We start from the raw sequence: 17,756 nt of genomic DNA, 5'->3' as shown, positions 1-17,756 counted from the left end.
GCTCAGCTCCACTCTCAAATAGAGTGCATGCATAAGTGTTGTTGAGGAGAAACGTACCAGTGACAACCATCGGGTCTTGAATTACCTCTCCTTGACCCAAATTCAGGACCCCGCCTGATCCTCCTGCCCCTTGGTTGTTGGCTTTGGGGCAATTGCGCCTAAAATGCCCAGTTCCTCCACATCCATAACAAGTATTACTGGCGCTGGCGATTCCAGTTAAAAGTTGACTATGCATGTGAGTTGTATGAGTTCTCGAATAGTTTGCATAAGGCAAAGCACATGGATCCATGAAAGTTTAATTTATCAGTATGGGTGAGCTGCTTAACAACTTGGAAGCAATGGTAGGCCCTTATGCTGTCAAGTGGCAAGAAATAAAGATTGAACAAGTTCAATCCATATGAGTTTTGATTTGTCACCAACCTTTTCTTTTGATTATGGTTTGGCAAATTCACATGGATAGGAACACATACACCATAATTTTAAGTTACATAAGATTTCTCTCCGATTCATCAAAAATGATGGTGAGGAAACGCTTTCACTAAGTAGATTTTAAGGAGATAGCAATTGTGAGATTTGCATTCTCAAATTCGGTTATGATTATGGAATCTGTTTTCATAATTCGAATTGTGAGAAATGGAAAAGGTCTAAACATTTGAGACTTATTGATATAAGTTCTAAAATTGTTTAGATACACATGTAAACTGTCTAAGGAAAGGTGTATGAGTTTCAGAAGCCTAGATAAAGTCTTATCGAAACATCTCAAGTCAAATATCTGAACTTTGGGAAGAAAGTCAATGAAGTATTGATTTCTAGAAGTCTAGCTAATTTCTGAGTGCATGTCAAAGCTAGTGGCAGCATAAGAGCTATACTAGTAAGATCATAATTATTATGCTAGTGGGAGAATAATCAATTATGGTGAATGTTGCAAGTTATCAATGTTAATTGTAGAAAACAAAAGTTTTAATTCGCAAGTTGTAGAGTTTGAAAAGTTGTTTTGCTATAATTAAGGGAGAGGAAATTATACTTCAAGCTTAGATTATGAGATTTTAATCAAATATAGTCATGATTATGTTGCGTTCTCATAATTTGACAATGATTACGATATCCTTTTTCATAATTCAAATTATGGGAACAAGGAAAATAGAAATATTGTAGCAAAAGACTGTTTAGGTATCATGTCTTTATGTAAGACATCATGAATCGTGTCCTATATGCTTCGGGTGTAGGATCGATTACATGTGCTATAATATTCATACATTCTAAATATTTTTCAAATGCCTAGGGCATTAAGAGGGAGAAAAGAGAGATAGAACTAGATATGACTAAAGTGGTTAAACAACTATTAAAGGACAATCTAAGGTCCACCGAGGTTTGGTCACTTAAGGGCAGTTGGAAGTATAGTAATGGGTGGACTATATCAACATTATTATAAATAGAAAGTATTCTATTAATAATAAGTTGTCATATGGAAAATATGGAATGTTTTCATATTGGGTGTTGGATATTACGAATCTGTGGTTAGAAACTTTTATGAAAGAAGGATATTCAAAGGAATGTACTTTGAATTTGAGACTTCGCTTCCATGGAGTTGTCTTGTAAAAATTGATTGGATTTAGGCATAAGAACAATCCTATGTGCTCATAGAAACCCTAATGCTTGGATTTAGGTTTCTCTATTGTACATGCATTGAATCCAAGACTTGCAACACTAGATCTATCATATAAAATTCGAAATCAACATAATAAGAACAGATCTAAGTGTTTACATCTTTCAAATAGCTTGAAATTCTTGTAGTCTTCTTGATCTTGAGCTTAGAGTCACAATTGTAACTCCTCTAATGGTTCACAAACCCCACAAGAAAGAAGGCAATATGAGAGAGGGTGAGAGATGCTATAATCAGCCCTAAGGTTCTCTTGGAATCAGTTATAGCCGATTTTCATATCCTAGGGGTCATATTTATGCTGTAGGCTATTAGGGTTTCAGTCTAAACCCTAATGGACAGCTTAGCCACCAAGCAACCCAAAGAACCTTCTGGAATAAGGCCTTGGATGAAAATATGATGGATCCCCATGATAATTTCGTTCCCCCTTTAGTCCATTTGGTTTCCTAGCCCAAAACTCAATTATCATACATTTGACAGTTTATGCCCCTTTATTTAATTAATCACTTTTAGTCACCAAATTAATTCCTAATTAATTTATGACCAATACCAATTAAATAAACATGTTTCTCATTTAATATATTATTCTTATAATACATTAATAAACCATAATATTCTCTCTCTCTCTCTCTCTCTCTCTCTCTCTCTCCCCTTAAATTACCTTGTCAAGTTGCTTTGGTGAAGGCAACCCAAAAGGACCATGCACAACCGCGTCAAATACATACCAAATATAGTTACTGGCTTAGACACTAATCCAACAGTCTCCCACTTGGATAAGTATAGTAACTATATCTCATATATGACTTCAGGATCCGATTAGCAATCGTAGCTCTTACACGTCGTTGTCAACTCTGATCAGTAACTCGTCCTTCAGATAAGGGATCGTATAATCCTCTATTCTAGATATCATGCTGACAATACTTATTGTCCAGCACTTGTTTCTCGTTCTCTGATTTGTTTGACCTAGAATTTAGTTGAACACATCAGGCCTGACATATAAGTCAAACCAAATCATCAAGTGGCCAAGATATCACCTTTATTCTCATAGAATAAAAGGAACATATTAACTTCGACTCATATTCATCTATTTCTCACCAATTAAATCATGACAACAATGTGTTTTATAACATCAAGTTACTAATGTGTTTACACATCATCAACGCATAGCCAATCATTAAACAATAACCATATCTCTAAGTTTTAATACTATATGATATTATCGCTTTGCGATAACTTTAGGTAAAGCACCACGAAGTGATACCAGCAAACGCGGGTTTCTTCCAATGCTCAAATCAAATTCATAAGCACTCATGAACTTTGCAGCAAACCTTTTCTATGCCCAAAACCTTTTAGAAAATCTACAAACAATTCATGACAGTCTTCATTCACATCTACTTCCAAAATATGAACGACTATGGACTGTTCGAATAATCTTATTATCAGGAAGTCAAAACATGCAAAATAGAAATAATAGATAAATAACCAACACAAGATAATAGCTTTACTCATAAATAACACAACTTTATTTACTCATCAAAATGTCAAGTACAAAATATCAATTTCATGTTTCTTATCTATCTAATCCAAACTTATATCATCCTTCATCCCAATGCTCCTAGCGTGCTGTAACTGCTTGACCCTACTCAGTCCCTTCGTAAGGGGATCTTCCGGGTTTTCTTTTGACGATACCCTCTTCACAATGAGGAGTCCCTCTTCTACCCGATGTCTGATAAAGTGGTATTTTCTATCGATATGTCGAGATCTACCATGATCTCTCGGTTCCTTGGTTAAGGCAACCACTCCTTCATTATCACAGAAAATTTCCATTGGCTCCTTTATGGATGGCATAACTCCAAGGTCTCCAATGAATTTCTTCAGACATATAGCCTCCTTCGACTCTTCACTTGCCACAATGTACTCTAATTCACACGTTGAATCAACTACGATCTCCTGCTTGGAACTTTTCTAAGTCACTACTCCTCCATTTAGGGTAAAGACCCATCCTGACTGCGATCGGTAACTATCCCGCTCCGTTTGAAACCTAGCATCACTATACCCTCATACGCTTAAGTCATCACTCTCACCGAGGACTAGAAATCATTCCTTGGTCCTTCGTAGGTACTTAAGAATATTCTTAACTGCAATCCAATGAGCTTTACCAGGATTCCTTTGATATCTACTGACCATGCTCAAAGCGAAGGCCACATCATGGCGAGTACAAGTCATAGCGTACATGATAGAGCCTACTGTGGAAGCGTAAGGTACTCGGCTCATATCATCTATCTCTGTCTCTATACTCGGGCTTTAAGTCTTACTCAGCTTGGTATTGCTTTGGATTGGCAACTCCCCTTTCTTGGAATTTTCCATACTAAAACGCTTTAGTACCTTATCCAAGTATGTATCTTGACTGAGTCCTATCAGTCTCTTTTCCCTGTTTCTTACTATCCTTATTCCCAGAATATAAGCAACTTCTTCAAGGTCCTTCATAGCGAAACATTTCCCAAGACAGCACTTAACCTCCTGCAAGGTTGGGACATCGTTTCCTATGAGTAGTATGTCATCAACATACAATATGAGGAAGCTCACTATACTCCCACTGGCTTTGAAATATACCCAAAATTCATCTTCGCTTCACAGAAAGCCAAACTCTTTAACTTTCTCATCAAAACAAAGATTCCATCTGTGAGACGCTTGTTTCAATCCATAAATGGATTTCTCAAGATTACACACTCTATTTGGATGTTTCGCATCAACAAAACCCTATAGTTGATTCATGTACACATCCTCAGCCAACTTCCCATTAAGGAAAGCGGTTTTCACGTCCATCTGCCAGATTTCATAATCATGAAACACAGTTATTGCAAGCATTACCCTAATAGACTTTATCTTTGCAACTGGTGAGAAGGTCTCATCATAGTCCACTCCGTGAGTTTGAGTAAAGCCCTTCGCAACCAATCGCGCTTTAGAAGTGTGCACATTCCCATCCATGTCCATCTTCTTCTTGAAGATCCACTTGCACCCGACTATCTTACGACCCAGTACATATTCAACCAAATTCCAGACTTGGTTGTCGTACATGGACTGAATCTCGTTGTCCATCTCCTCTTTCCATTTAGCAGACTCCGGGCCAGCCATGGCTTCTTTGTAGCTGTTAGGTTCGTCCAAATTCATTAGTGTTTCATCACTAATAAACATATCCCCTTCAGTAGTAATATGAAAACCCTAAAACTGGGGTTGAACACTAGCCCTACTAGAACGTCTAAGACGTAAGGACTCATCAACGGACTCAACAAGAGTTTCCTCCTTGGGTTGAGTGCCAGTGTTAGAGGTTCCTTCATCGCTTTGCTCTTGAATCTCTTCAAGATCAATTTGCCTGCCACTGTCCTCTTGGCTTATCAATTCCTTTTCTTGGAAAGCTCCTCTTTTAGCAATAAAGACAACATTGTCACTCGGTCTATAGAAAAGATAGCCAAAAGATTTATGTGGGTAGCCGAAGAAATAACACTTCTCACTACGAGGTTCGAGCTTGTCATGAGTCTCTTGTCTTATGAAATTCTCGCAACCCCAAACCTTAATATGTGCCAACGTGGGAGCTTTCCCTGTCCACATCTCTTGAGGAGTCTTGGTAACCTTCTTGGTGTGAACTATGTTAAGGATGTGGGCGGCAGTCTCTAAGGCATACCCCCAGAAAGCTATTGGTAACGAAGTCCGACCCATCATAAAACGAACCATGTCCAACAAGGTCCGATTACGTCTCTCAGCCACACCATTCAATTGTGGCGCTCTCGGAGGCGTCAACTGCGAAACAATTCCGCATTATTTTAGATAGTCATGAAACTCCTTGGTCTAACCGAAGCATCTTGATTTTCCTTCCCAACTGATTCTCCACTTCATTATTAAACTCTTTGAACTTTTCAAAGGTTTCTGACTTTTGCTTTATTAAGTAGATATTTCCATATCTGCTATAATCATTCGTAAAAGTCACGTAGAAGTGACAAGCATCCCTTGTGGTGGATTTAAAGGACCCACACACATCGGTGTGTATGAGATCCAATAGACCCTTACCCCTTTCACAAGTGCCAGTAAAGGGGGACTTGGTCATCTTCCCAAGCAAACAAGATTCGCACGTGTCATCGTCCCTAAGGTCGAATGACTCCAACACTCCATCCTTTTGGAGTTGGGCTATGTGTTTCTTGTTGACATAGCCAAGGCGACAATGCCACAAGCATGCTTTGTCTAGGCTAGTAGACGAACCAATATTCAATACATCATTTCCTAAATTATCAACAACCATCACAGATTCATAAATCCCATTACAAGGTAATGCATTGAAATATAAGACACCATTCAAATAAACATTTATAGAACCACTACTATTATCAAAAGAATATGTGAAACCTTGTATAAACAATCCATGAAATAAAATAATGTTTCTTGCTATATCTAGCGAATAACAACAATTTTCTGAATATAACCCTAACCCATTACTCAGCACTAAAGAATAAACTCCGACTCTGGTCACAGGCGACGATCTTCTATTTCCCATAATCAAGTTTATCTTCCCATGTTCCATCTCCCTACTTCTTCTTAGGCCCTGCAAATCAGAACAAACGTGGTAACCGCACCATGTATCAAGAACCCATGAAGTAGAAAATGATGAGTTATTAGATTTAACAGAATACATACCTGCGAAGTTGGGCTTAATCTTCCCATCCTTTATCTCTTGCAGATACTTAGGGAAGTTTCGTTTCCAGTGGCCCTTCTGGTGGCAGTAATAGCACTCTGCTTCTTTGGGGTCGGAAGAAGGTTTAACCAAACCAGCTTTGGTTCCAATAGAAGAGGAACCATCTTGGGTCTTACCCTTATGGTTGCCCTTACATGGAGCCTTCCTCTTCTTTCCCTTTCCGTGACCTATTTCGAACACGAGAGTAGCCACAACAGGGGATGGAGCAACATATTTGTCTTTGAGATTGCTCTCAGCAGTCCTCAACAATCCTTGGAGCTTGCTCAAGGAGACTTCTTCGTTATGCATATGGTAGGTCATTCTGAAGTGGTTGTAGCATGAAGGCAAGGAGTGGAGGATTATGTCAATAGCTATATCCTCATCAAACTTAACATTAAGTTTGAGAAGACGATCAACATACCTCTGCATTTTCTGTAAATGAGAGGTTAGGGATTATCCACTCCCCATCATAGTGGTGATCATATTAGTAATGATCTCATAGCGCTCTTGCCTCGCGCTTTGGTGGTACCGGTCCAGCAAATCCTGATGCATTTCATACGGATACATGTCCTCATAGGACTTTTGGAGTTCGAGGTTCGTGGTGGCCAGCATGATGCAATGAACTTTCGTAGCATCATGCTCGTGGGCTTCAAAGGCGGCCAACTCTCCAGGGGTAGCAACATCTGGGATGATCTTCTCAAGCTTTTCATCGAGGACATATTCTTTGTCCTCGTAGCGAGTGATCATGAGAATGTACCTCATCCACTCATTGAAGTTTGACCCATCAAATGTCATCTTTTGACACAGGTTCATCAACGAGAATGACATAGAAGGGTTGTTGTTGTTGTTACCAGACATCTGAAAAAGGAAACGAACAAAGTTTGATTAGAAATGAGTCCCTAATTAAACACCCAAATGAGAAATTAGGGCTAGGACCCAACAAAATTATGTACAACTTAGAAAGGGATGTTGTACTCTAAAAGTAAATAATTTGAAGGTAAGTGAATGACGATTCACTAATTCTCACCATGAAAAAGGAAAAAGAGATTAAGTTTTAAATGTATTTGAAAACTCATAGATCTTTATGATTCAATGAAGTTTTGAATGGTATGTTCAAATCTCAATATGCACTTCAAATTTGCCACTGGGATGCCGAGGATCGCAAACAAGTTGTGAATAACCATGCAAATCAACATGGTGCACTCAATGTCTCTATCACCTAATCAATGTGTCAGTTAGCCACGCATGCTCCATTGATCTATGATAAACATCCAACCACCCTTTGCCACCAATGTCAATCCAAATTAGTGTGTGGGTTAACCACATACACTCCACTAACGTTTGACAAGGGTACACAATGTAATTCCATGGAATAACATCTTTTTCACATTTTTCCCTAAAGTAACTAAGATTGGGAATTTGTAAAAACATGTTAGTTACTTTGCAATATTCATTATACTTGTAATGAGGTATTAAGTGCCCTATCCTATCCATTCGGCTAAAGACCCTCCACCAATCAGGCAAGCGGTGGGTGTGAGTGTACACCCATTAAGCACCATTTTATAGGCAGCAACCTTATACCCACCTTATAGATCGGCTTCGTGAATGAGGCCTACTAGAGATAAGACTAGCTTTAATCTTATATATATATATATATATATATATATATATATATATATATATATATATATATATATATATATATATATATATATATATATCAATCTTGTAATAATATAATAGTATAGGGTTGAATTTTAAACTTGTAAAACTCTACGGGTTTGAAATTTAAGTTACTTAAAATTAAACTTTTAATCATAAAATTTAAATTTCAAAACTTGAGGACAAGTTTTGAACTTTTCAAAACAAAAGGGATCAAATAACAAATAATTTAAATTAGACAATTAATTTCATAATTATCTATATTTGACTTAATCTAATTTTAGTTACAAGATAATTACCAAATAATATAAGTACTCCATATTTATCATATAAGTAAACTATTATTCAGTGATTTGGAATTATCTATTGTTTTGGCATGGATAATCATTCAATGAAAATAATATTCAGAATTTATCTTCAAAAATCGATTTAGGCATTAATCCCATGACAAACAGCAACAAAATCCCGAAATATCATCTGTTTGACCGCTAAACTCGTCGAGTCCACATTGGAACTCGTTGAGTTCATCCAACTCTTCGAGTTCCTCATGGAACTCGTCGAGTTTGTCAAATAGTTAGCACAAAAAAAAATGATTTTTAGCAATTAAACAGTTAAAGCATCACATACAACAGAAATCAATCAAGGCTCTGATACCACTGATGAGTTTAGGCATAAGAACAATCCTATGTGCTCATACAAACCCTAATGCTTGGATCTAGGTTTCTCTATTGTACATGCTTTGAATCCAAGACTTGCAACCCTAGATCTATCATATAATATTCGAATTCAACATCATAAGAACAGATCTAAGTGTTTACCTCTTTCAAATAGCTTGAAATCCTTGTAGTCTTCTTGATCTTGAGCTTAAAGTCACAATTGTAACTCCTCTAATGGTTCACAAACCCCACAAGCAAGAAGGCAATATGAGAGAGGGTGAGAGATGCTAAAATCGGCCCTAGGGTTCTCTTGGAATCAGGTATAGCTGATTTTCATAGCCTAGGAGTCGTATTTATATTGTAGGCTGTTAGGGTTTCAGTCTAAACCCTAATGGACAACTTAGCCACCAAGCATCCCAAGGAACCTTCTGGAATAAGGCCTTGGACGAAAATATGATGGGATCCATCATAATTTCGTTCCCCCTTTAGTCCATCAAGGTTTCCTAGCCCAAAACTCAACTGTCATACATTTGACAGTTTATGCCCCTTTATTTAATTAATCTCTTTTAGTCACTAAATTAATTTCTAATTAATTTATGACCGATACCAATTAAGTAAATATGATTTCTCCTTTAATATATTATTCTTATAATACATTAATAAGCCATAATATTCTCTCTCTCTCCTTAAATTACCTTGTCAAGTTGCTTTGGTGAAGGCAACCCAAAAGGACCATGCATAACCGGGTCAAGTACATACCAAATATAGTTACGGGCTTAGACACTAATCCAAAAACAATCTCCAAAGGAATACTTTGAAATATCGGTGGTCAAGTCTCTGTGACTTTTCGTACCTAGACATTACAAAGGAATCATTGGATGATAGTTTACAATCTGACACATTCTGGCAGTGACAAGAATTTGGAATTCTTACAGTTGTGATAAAGATATGGAATTGTGAAATAGTTTTCATTGAAATGTTTTTCAATTGATCTATTTCACAAAGAAATGACCATAGAAAACATTGTGTGCATGCTTGGAAGATGGCATAACTATTACTTTAATTCAAGTACTAAGTTGATTATTTGTAACATTCTACAATGAATAATGAGTAATCAATATGGGATTCAAAAGTTTTTGGGCCATAGAGGATTAGTATTATTCTTGTGTTTCACTTTGCAAGTTTTGAATTCCCGAATAACCAGGTTATTCAAACCATCCACATTCGATCATACTTTGGAAGTAGATATTAAGGGAAGACTATCATGAATGGGTTTGTAGTTTGTCTAGGTGTTTTATACATAGCTACAATGTTCATGAGTACACCTGGAATAAGATTCGAGTGTTGGATTCAACCTACACTTATTTGAATCGCTTCATGGATTTTATCACGAGTTATCATGAGACAATAATATCTTATATTCTTGAAACCACGACATGTGAGTTGTAGTATACAAGTCATTTGCACATTGACGTATGTAAACGCACCAGTAACTTGGTGTTATAAAACATATTGTTGTGTGTGATTTGATGAGTAAGTACAAGCAAGCATTTGAGTCAAAGTTGTTCCATTCCTTTTAAAGTGATATCAATTAGTCGGTCATCATAAATCGGAAATTAGGAAACAAGAAATGGACAGAGAGAATGATTATAATCCATTTTTCATTCCATATGATATTTAGAATGGAGTAATATATGATCCCTTATATAATGGACGCGTCATTGACTAGGTCAGAGTTTGACAGTGGCTTTTAAGAGCTACGATTGCTAGTCAGTTTTCAATTCATACTTGCAATAATAGTTATTAGACTTATCCAATTGGGAGACTATTGGATTAGTGTCTCAGACCATAACTATTATTGGTATGTACTCGACCCGAGAGTAGCATGGTCTATTTGGGTTGCATATCACTAGGACAATTTCATAGGATGGACTTTTGAAAAGAGGTTATTTGATATTTATTAATACATTATAAGTTCTACTATATTAATATGAAATCATATTATTTAATTAGTATTAATCAAGAATTAATTTGGAATTAATTTTCTGATCAAAAGAGAATAATTAAATATATGGGGATTGATTGTGTAAACCATTCATTCTTATAAAGTGGGCTTATGATCCATAATTCTTTATGTTGGGATAAACCCATGTAGTAACCCATGGACACTCCATGGAGGTTAAAACCCATGGATCCTAAGTAATGTGGAAGGTCATGCAAATTAGGGTTTGCATGGTGTAACCCTAGTTGTCCCATACTATATAAGAATCCCCTTGGTTGGTGAAATTGGTCCTAGAGAGACAAAAGGTTTCTTGGAGAGCCATAATCGATTTGTGTACACCATACTCTCTCAAAAGTCATCCTTTGTCCAAAGGTGTGTTGTGATTCCATTTGATGCATTCACACTATTGGTGCTAAGTTCTTAAAGGCCAAAACTACAAGCTACAACAAAGAGGTAAATCTATAACTCATTTCTATGATGTTTATATAAATTGTATGCGAGTTGTAGGCTTAATGCTTTGGAAACAACAATGCATTTATAATTAGAGAAAACATAGACCCAAAGCATTTAGGGTTGTATGTGCACTAAATGGTTGTATTCCAGAAAATCCTATATTTTCTGTTGTAAGTAGAAAGTATTTTAAAGTTGTATATTTTCCCAGAACATTCGATATTTCTGATTGTATAATGTTGTGGACTTAAAACCTAAGACATAGTACCCTTGTATGTACGTTTTTGTATCATCAAAATGGTATATGTATTTCGTAAATTTATAATGGAGTTAATCTCCATGTGATTCGTTATAACCATACTTGGTAATGACTAATCCGCTTGTCATGACGTTTTTCAGGCACCGAATTTTTTAAGGTAAGGTTTGTCACCCTAGACTGGCGTAGTCTAACTGTAGCGAACAGCTCAGTTGTGGGGTGTCAACCCCATATAGATCTATACACAAACTCTCGCTCTCCCCCAGGAGACTCTGATTATAACTATAGGCTTACGATTGTACACTAGATAGGTACGAATAAATGAAACATCTCACAAGAGCCTTAACTGAATTTAAGCGAATATTGTATTACACTATGTAACGCAGTAAATAATGTTTCCGTGTATGTTTTAAGAGTACAAGGCCCAATGAGTATGTACATGAAAGTAAGGAGACCCAACAAGCATGTAAATGGACCACAAAGGCCCAATAAACATGTAATGCATATTCCAGGCCTAATAAGCATGTAAATGGACCACAAAGGCCCAATAAACATGTAGTGTATATTCCAGGCCCAATAAGCATGCAAATGGACCACTAAAGCCCAATAAACATTTAAATGGACCACTAAGGGCCAATAAACATGTAAGGTATATTCCAGGCCCAATAAGCATGTAAATGGACCACTAAGGCCCAATAAGCATGTAATGTATATTCCAGGCGTAATTAAATGTGAAAATGATGTATTTAGTTCGTTTGTTATTAAGCCGAAAATTTACAATTTAGGCACAGTTTTGGTAAAAATGACACATTAGGCCCAATAAGACCAAAAGTTTACATTTAAGGGCTTATTATAAATAAAATAACATTTTTAGCCCACTTTTGTTAGAATTAACATTTTCGGCCCAATTTTGATGAAAGTTGACATTTGCAGCCCAAATGTATAGACATTTAACCTTTTGGCCCAAGTTTAATAAAAGTTACAGTGTCAGCCCATTTAACCGAAAATTTACATTTTTGGCTTAAATTTGTTTAAAATGAAAATTTAACCCACAAAAGTCATAAGTTTTCATATTTAGCCCATGAAGCCGTGAAGGCCCAACTTTAAGCCTATTTTGTCAAAATTAACACTTTTAGCCCTTTTAAAACTGTAAATATCTTTGAGATCTATTTTATATAAAAATGAATCTTTTGGTCCTTGAAAAAAAACTGTGAATGTCCTAAAGGCTTCAAATTTTTGTTTATTTGTCAAAAATGGCCCCTTAAACAGTTTTGGATTGTTTTCCAGTGTATCATAACATTTTTTAAACTTTCCATTTTCATAGTAAGTTGCATGTAATGGTTTAGTTTATAAATATCACCAAGTTTTATTAGCGATTTCGAGTTTCATGAGGTTTGATCACATAATCACAACATATAACATGAAAAAACACACATATTGTAACGACCCAAAATTTAAGACCACAAATTTCTTTTAATAAATCATTACTTAAAGTAAAGTCATCATTCCAAAACATAATATGAGTATAAGTTTTCAAAACACATGTTCATTATCAGAGTAAACATTCCCAGGCTGTCTAATCTATGGTGTGTGCCATGTGATCACCCCGAGCTCTTCCCTCCGCTACCGGAAGTACCTGAAATTAAAACTGAAAATCCTAAGTACGAAGCTTAGTGAGTTCCCCACCCTACCACATACCATGCATAACCACATACTGCACATACTGGGCCACACCCACTATCTTGGGCCTCGCCCCCTACCTCAGGACTCGCTCGATACAATGGCCCCGCCGCTCCAGGCCCCGCCTGGCTTCGAGCCCCGCTCGGATATAGATCTGTTTTACTTAGGCCTCGCCTATCACAGGGCCTCGCCGGCCCACAAATAATAACACATAAACATTTCACAACACATAACTAACACATGCAATGGGTTCTATCCTAAGGCCTCGCCTATCCTGGGCCTCGCCCATGTCGTGCTACTGATGAGTCATAGGACCTCGTCCACGCTCCTAATGGTAGTGAGGTACGGCCTAGCCCACTCTCACTATTGTTCTAGTTTGGGCCTCGCCCCTATTCTGCTACTAATGAGATATGGAACCCCATCCACACTCTGCTATTGGTGAGATACGGGACCTCGCCCACACTCACCTCCCTACCAGGCACATACATGTATCACACAGACAACAAGTATAAACTATCATATAAACAATTCCTTGGGCAACCGCCCGCTATTACTGGACCTCATCCTGAAAATAATACTAGCATACTGTGCCTAGGGCTAACCCTCGGGTCTTCTACTCATAACTACATGGGCCGACATTGTGGCCTTAGACCCATTCACACAAGGGAAACTCACCTGCACTGGCTGAACTTGCTGATGATCTCACTAGTTGCTGCCCGACAACTCACGGAACTCCTGCTCCCCTTGCTCCCCGAACTACCAATATCAATGCAACACTGAGTCTAACTGACCCCCGAAAGACAACCAAGTCCACCCTGGTCCAAGTCAAAGTCCTGGTCAAGGTCAACCTTCCAGGTCAACCCTACTCGCCGAGTCACCCTACTGACTCGCCGAGTTCATAATGTTCAGATTCCTTCCATTCGCGAATCGACTCGCCGAGTCAGTCCATGACTCGCCGAGTCTACCGATTTCTGAGTCCAGACCTGTCCAACTCACTGAGTCTCCACCCGACTCACTGATTCGAGTCTCAACTTGAAGGGTTTGGGGTTTCGCGACCTGACTCGCCGAGTCCAAGAACAGAATCGCTGAGTACAAAGCAATCTTCATATGACTCGACGAGTTGTTCATCCCACTTGTCGAGTTTCTCCACAACTTCATGCTACTCGCCGAGTCCACTCAAAGGACTCGCCGAGTCCCTTCAGATCTCCTTACATGCAGAGGACATTTGAGTCATGCATGAACTCCAAACTGTAGATCCACCCTTCCCAAGCCTTTTCCCCACGTAAAGTTTCAAACTTTACGTGTAGAGAAGGAGATCTATGCAAAATATGCTATAAACTAGGGCTTAAGGCAAAAAGGCTCCATGATCCACTCAAGGGCTGATACTTTACGGAATTCTAGACCAAAGTAAGCATGGATCTGAGGTAGCAACCTCAGATCTGAACCTCTAGCTCAAAGGTTACACTTAAGCCAAGAATGCCCAAAACACACACAAAGATCTAGGTGCAAATGAGGGGAGATAGCAGCTTGTTACCTCCAAGATGAACACCACTGAAGTAGATCTTGGATCTACACCTCCTCCTTGAAGCAACCTACTTGCCCTTCAAGTTCCTTTCCCTAAAGTTCCTTCCTCCAAGCTTTAACTCTCAAAATGATGGAAGCTCTCACAAATTCAAGGGTGCACTGGCTCTCTAGGGTGATATGGGGGCCGAGGGAGGGACATAACACCCTTTAAATAGGATACAACTCCCGGGATTAGGGTTTTCCTCGTTCAAACTAGACTCGCTGAGTCACTTCGCTTACTCCTCGAACCAGATCCCGCTCGGACTCGCCGAGTCCCTCCTTGGACTCGCTGAGTCTACCCTTAAATTAGGGATTTTCTTTCCTTTCTTGGCCTTTGAAACTTTGGGTGTTACACATATACATACATAAACACATATATCTAACGCAAAGCAACTTGTATCCTCACCCAAAAACAATATAAAACAAAAAACAAGTGGTATGAACTCACCTTCGGAGATGGATTCAGTTTTTGAAAAAGTGAAGAAGGTGTTTTAGGCTTAGTAAGATCTTTTGATGAGGTCTTTGAATTTATGAAGTTCTAAGAACATGATCATGAAAACATGATGTTCATGAGGGATGTTCTAGCATAATTATAAACTAGATCAACTTGATTTTAGTTTAACACTTACCAAATGGTTGAAAGGCTTCAAGGGATTCCTTTGACCACACCCTCTAACTCATGATTTTTAAGAGAGAATGGAAGGAAGTTCTTTGTTTTTTGAAATGAAAAAGAAGTAATGGAGGTGGGGGTGAATGTTCCAACCGAGTTTAAGGAGAATGAAAGGGAAGATTAGCTTGGTTAATACATGAAGGGTTTAGTCATAGATGTATGGGAGGTATTAGCTTCGACTACCTCAAAATAAAAATAAGTTGTCATGTAATCCCTTGCCCCTCATCTATTTATTATTTGTTTACACACATACACACACATACACACACACACACACACATATATATATATATATATATATATATATATATATATATATATATATATGCATAACCGAGAATGAGAGGGGAAGGAATGAATAATTATTGGGCTCATATAGATTATCAATCGAGTTTGGGTAGCACAAAATAAAATTTTCGGCCCATTGGGCCCACTTGTGAGTTCATGGCCCAAAAGGGGGCAAAACAATGGGTTTTTGGCCAATTACAATTATTTATGTGGTTTTTGGCCCAATTAGGCCTACGAAAACTAAGTGAGACATTTTAGGCCCAATAAGGCCCATGAAAACTCTTATGCCCCAAAATACTATAGTTTAATGAATATGGGTCCATTTAGGGCCCCAATGAGGTTCTGCAACCCAAAATAATCCAATTGAGATTTTATTGGCCCATTAGGCCCAATAAGAGGGTCCTGGTCCAATAAGAGTTTGAATCGAAATATTAGGGTTACAACCCGAATTTGAGTGTATGAAATGTATTGAAATAGGTTTAGGGCTTCACGAGTGAGTTTTGATTCGAATAGTTGTTTTTGAATGAGTAATATGTATAACCTTAAACTTGAAGCTACAAGATACATCAAGAGTTGATTACATATAGACAGAATTTCGAAGCCCGATTATGCTAATTGTGACATCATCCCCCCGTTAGAGGGAATTTCGTCCCGAAATTCTTTTGAAGGTTGTTCTTAGGAACTAGAGAAAAGGTGAGGGTACTTTTGCATCATTTGGTCTTTGTGCTCCCATGTGAATTTCGGTCCACGCTTAGCGTTCCATCGAAGCTTGACAATCGGAATGCGGCTTTGTTTCGTACGATTCACTTCCTTGTCCATTATTTCAACTGGCTCTTCAATGAACATGAGATTATCCTTTACTTCGATCTCATCCAAGGGAAAAATGAGAGTTTCATCTAATAAGCACTTTTTCAGATTAGGCACATGGAACACGGGGTGTTTGTTGCTGAGCTCCAAGTAGTTGAAAATTAAATGCTACCGGACCAATCCGGGCAAGAATCTCGAATGGCCCGATGTATCATGGATTTAGTTTTCCCCACTTCCCAAAATGGATCATCCCTTTCCTGGGAGAGACCTTCAATAGCACTTGATGTCTGACTTGAAATTCCAGAGGCTTTCGTCATTTATCAGCATGGCTCTTTTGTCGGTCTCGCGATGCTTGGATTCATGCCTTGATTTGAATTTATTTCTCCGTTGTTTCCCGAATAATCTCGCATCCTGTAAGAGTGATGTTCGTTGTTTTCCCTCTTTCCAATTGGGTGTCTCCCACCTCATCCCATCAAATAGGCGATCTGCATTTATGACCATACAATGCCTCAAAAGGAGCAACCTTAATGCTTGTGTGATAGCTGTTATTATACGAGAAATCTATTAAGGGAAAGTGGGTATTCCATGCCCTTCCGAAATCAATCACATAGGCTCGGAGCATATCTTCAAGCGTTTGGATGGTTCGCTCGCTTTGGCCATGGGTTTGAGGGTGGTAGGCAATGCCCCTCTCTAGTTGTGTTCCCATTGCCTTCTAGAGTGACTGCCAAAATATTGAAGTAAATCTACTATCTTTGTATAAGATAATAGATATCGTCACCCCATGGAGTCTCACAAGTTCTTGTATATAGATTTTTGTTAGACCCTCCATTTTGTATGTCACCCTTATTGGTAGAAAATGGGCAGATTTAGTTAGCCTATCGACAATCACCTAGATATCATCCAATCCGTCTGCTGTCTAAGGTAATTTGGTTATGAAATCCATGGTAATCCTTTCCCATTTCCACTCGCGTATTACTAGATGTCGTAACAATCCCGAGGGCTTCTGGTATTCCACTTTAACCTTAGCACAAGTGAGACACTTGACCACGTAAGTGGCAATTTCTACTTTCATGTTTGGCCACCAATAATGTTGTTTAATGTCCAGGTACATCTTATCAGAACCTAGATGGACGAAGTATTGTGTATACTGCGCTTTGTTCATGACTACATCCCTGAATCCTCCAAAATTTGGGATCCAGATACGTTCCATGAAGTAATAAGCTCCGTCTCCTTTGACTTCTAGATTTTTATCCATTCCACACAGTGCTTCATTTGCGGTATTCTCCGACTTCGATGCTTATAATTGAGCTTCCTTGATTTGTGAAGTTAGGTGGGAGTG

This window comes from Lactuca saligna, chromosome 3, assembly GCF_052625555.1.
Source record: "Lactuca saligna cultivar CGN05327 chromosome 3, ASM5262555v1, whole genome shotgun sequence".
In the NCBI taxonomy this organism is placed as follows: Eukaryota; Viridiplantae; Streptophyta; class Magnoliopsida; order Asterales; family Asteraceae; genus Lactuca; species Lactuca saligna.
Note: the sequence above shows the minus strand (reverse complement) of the source record.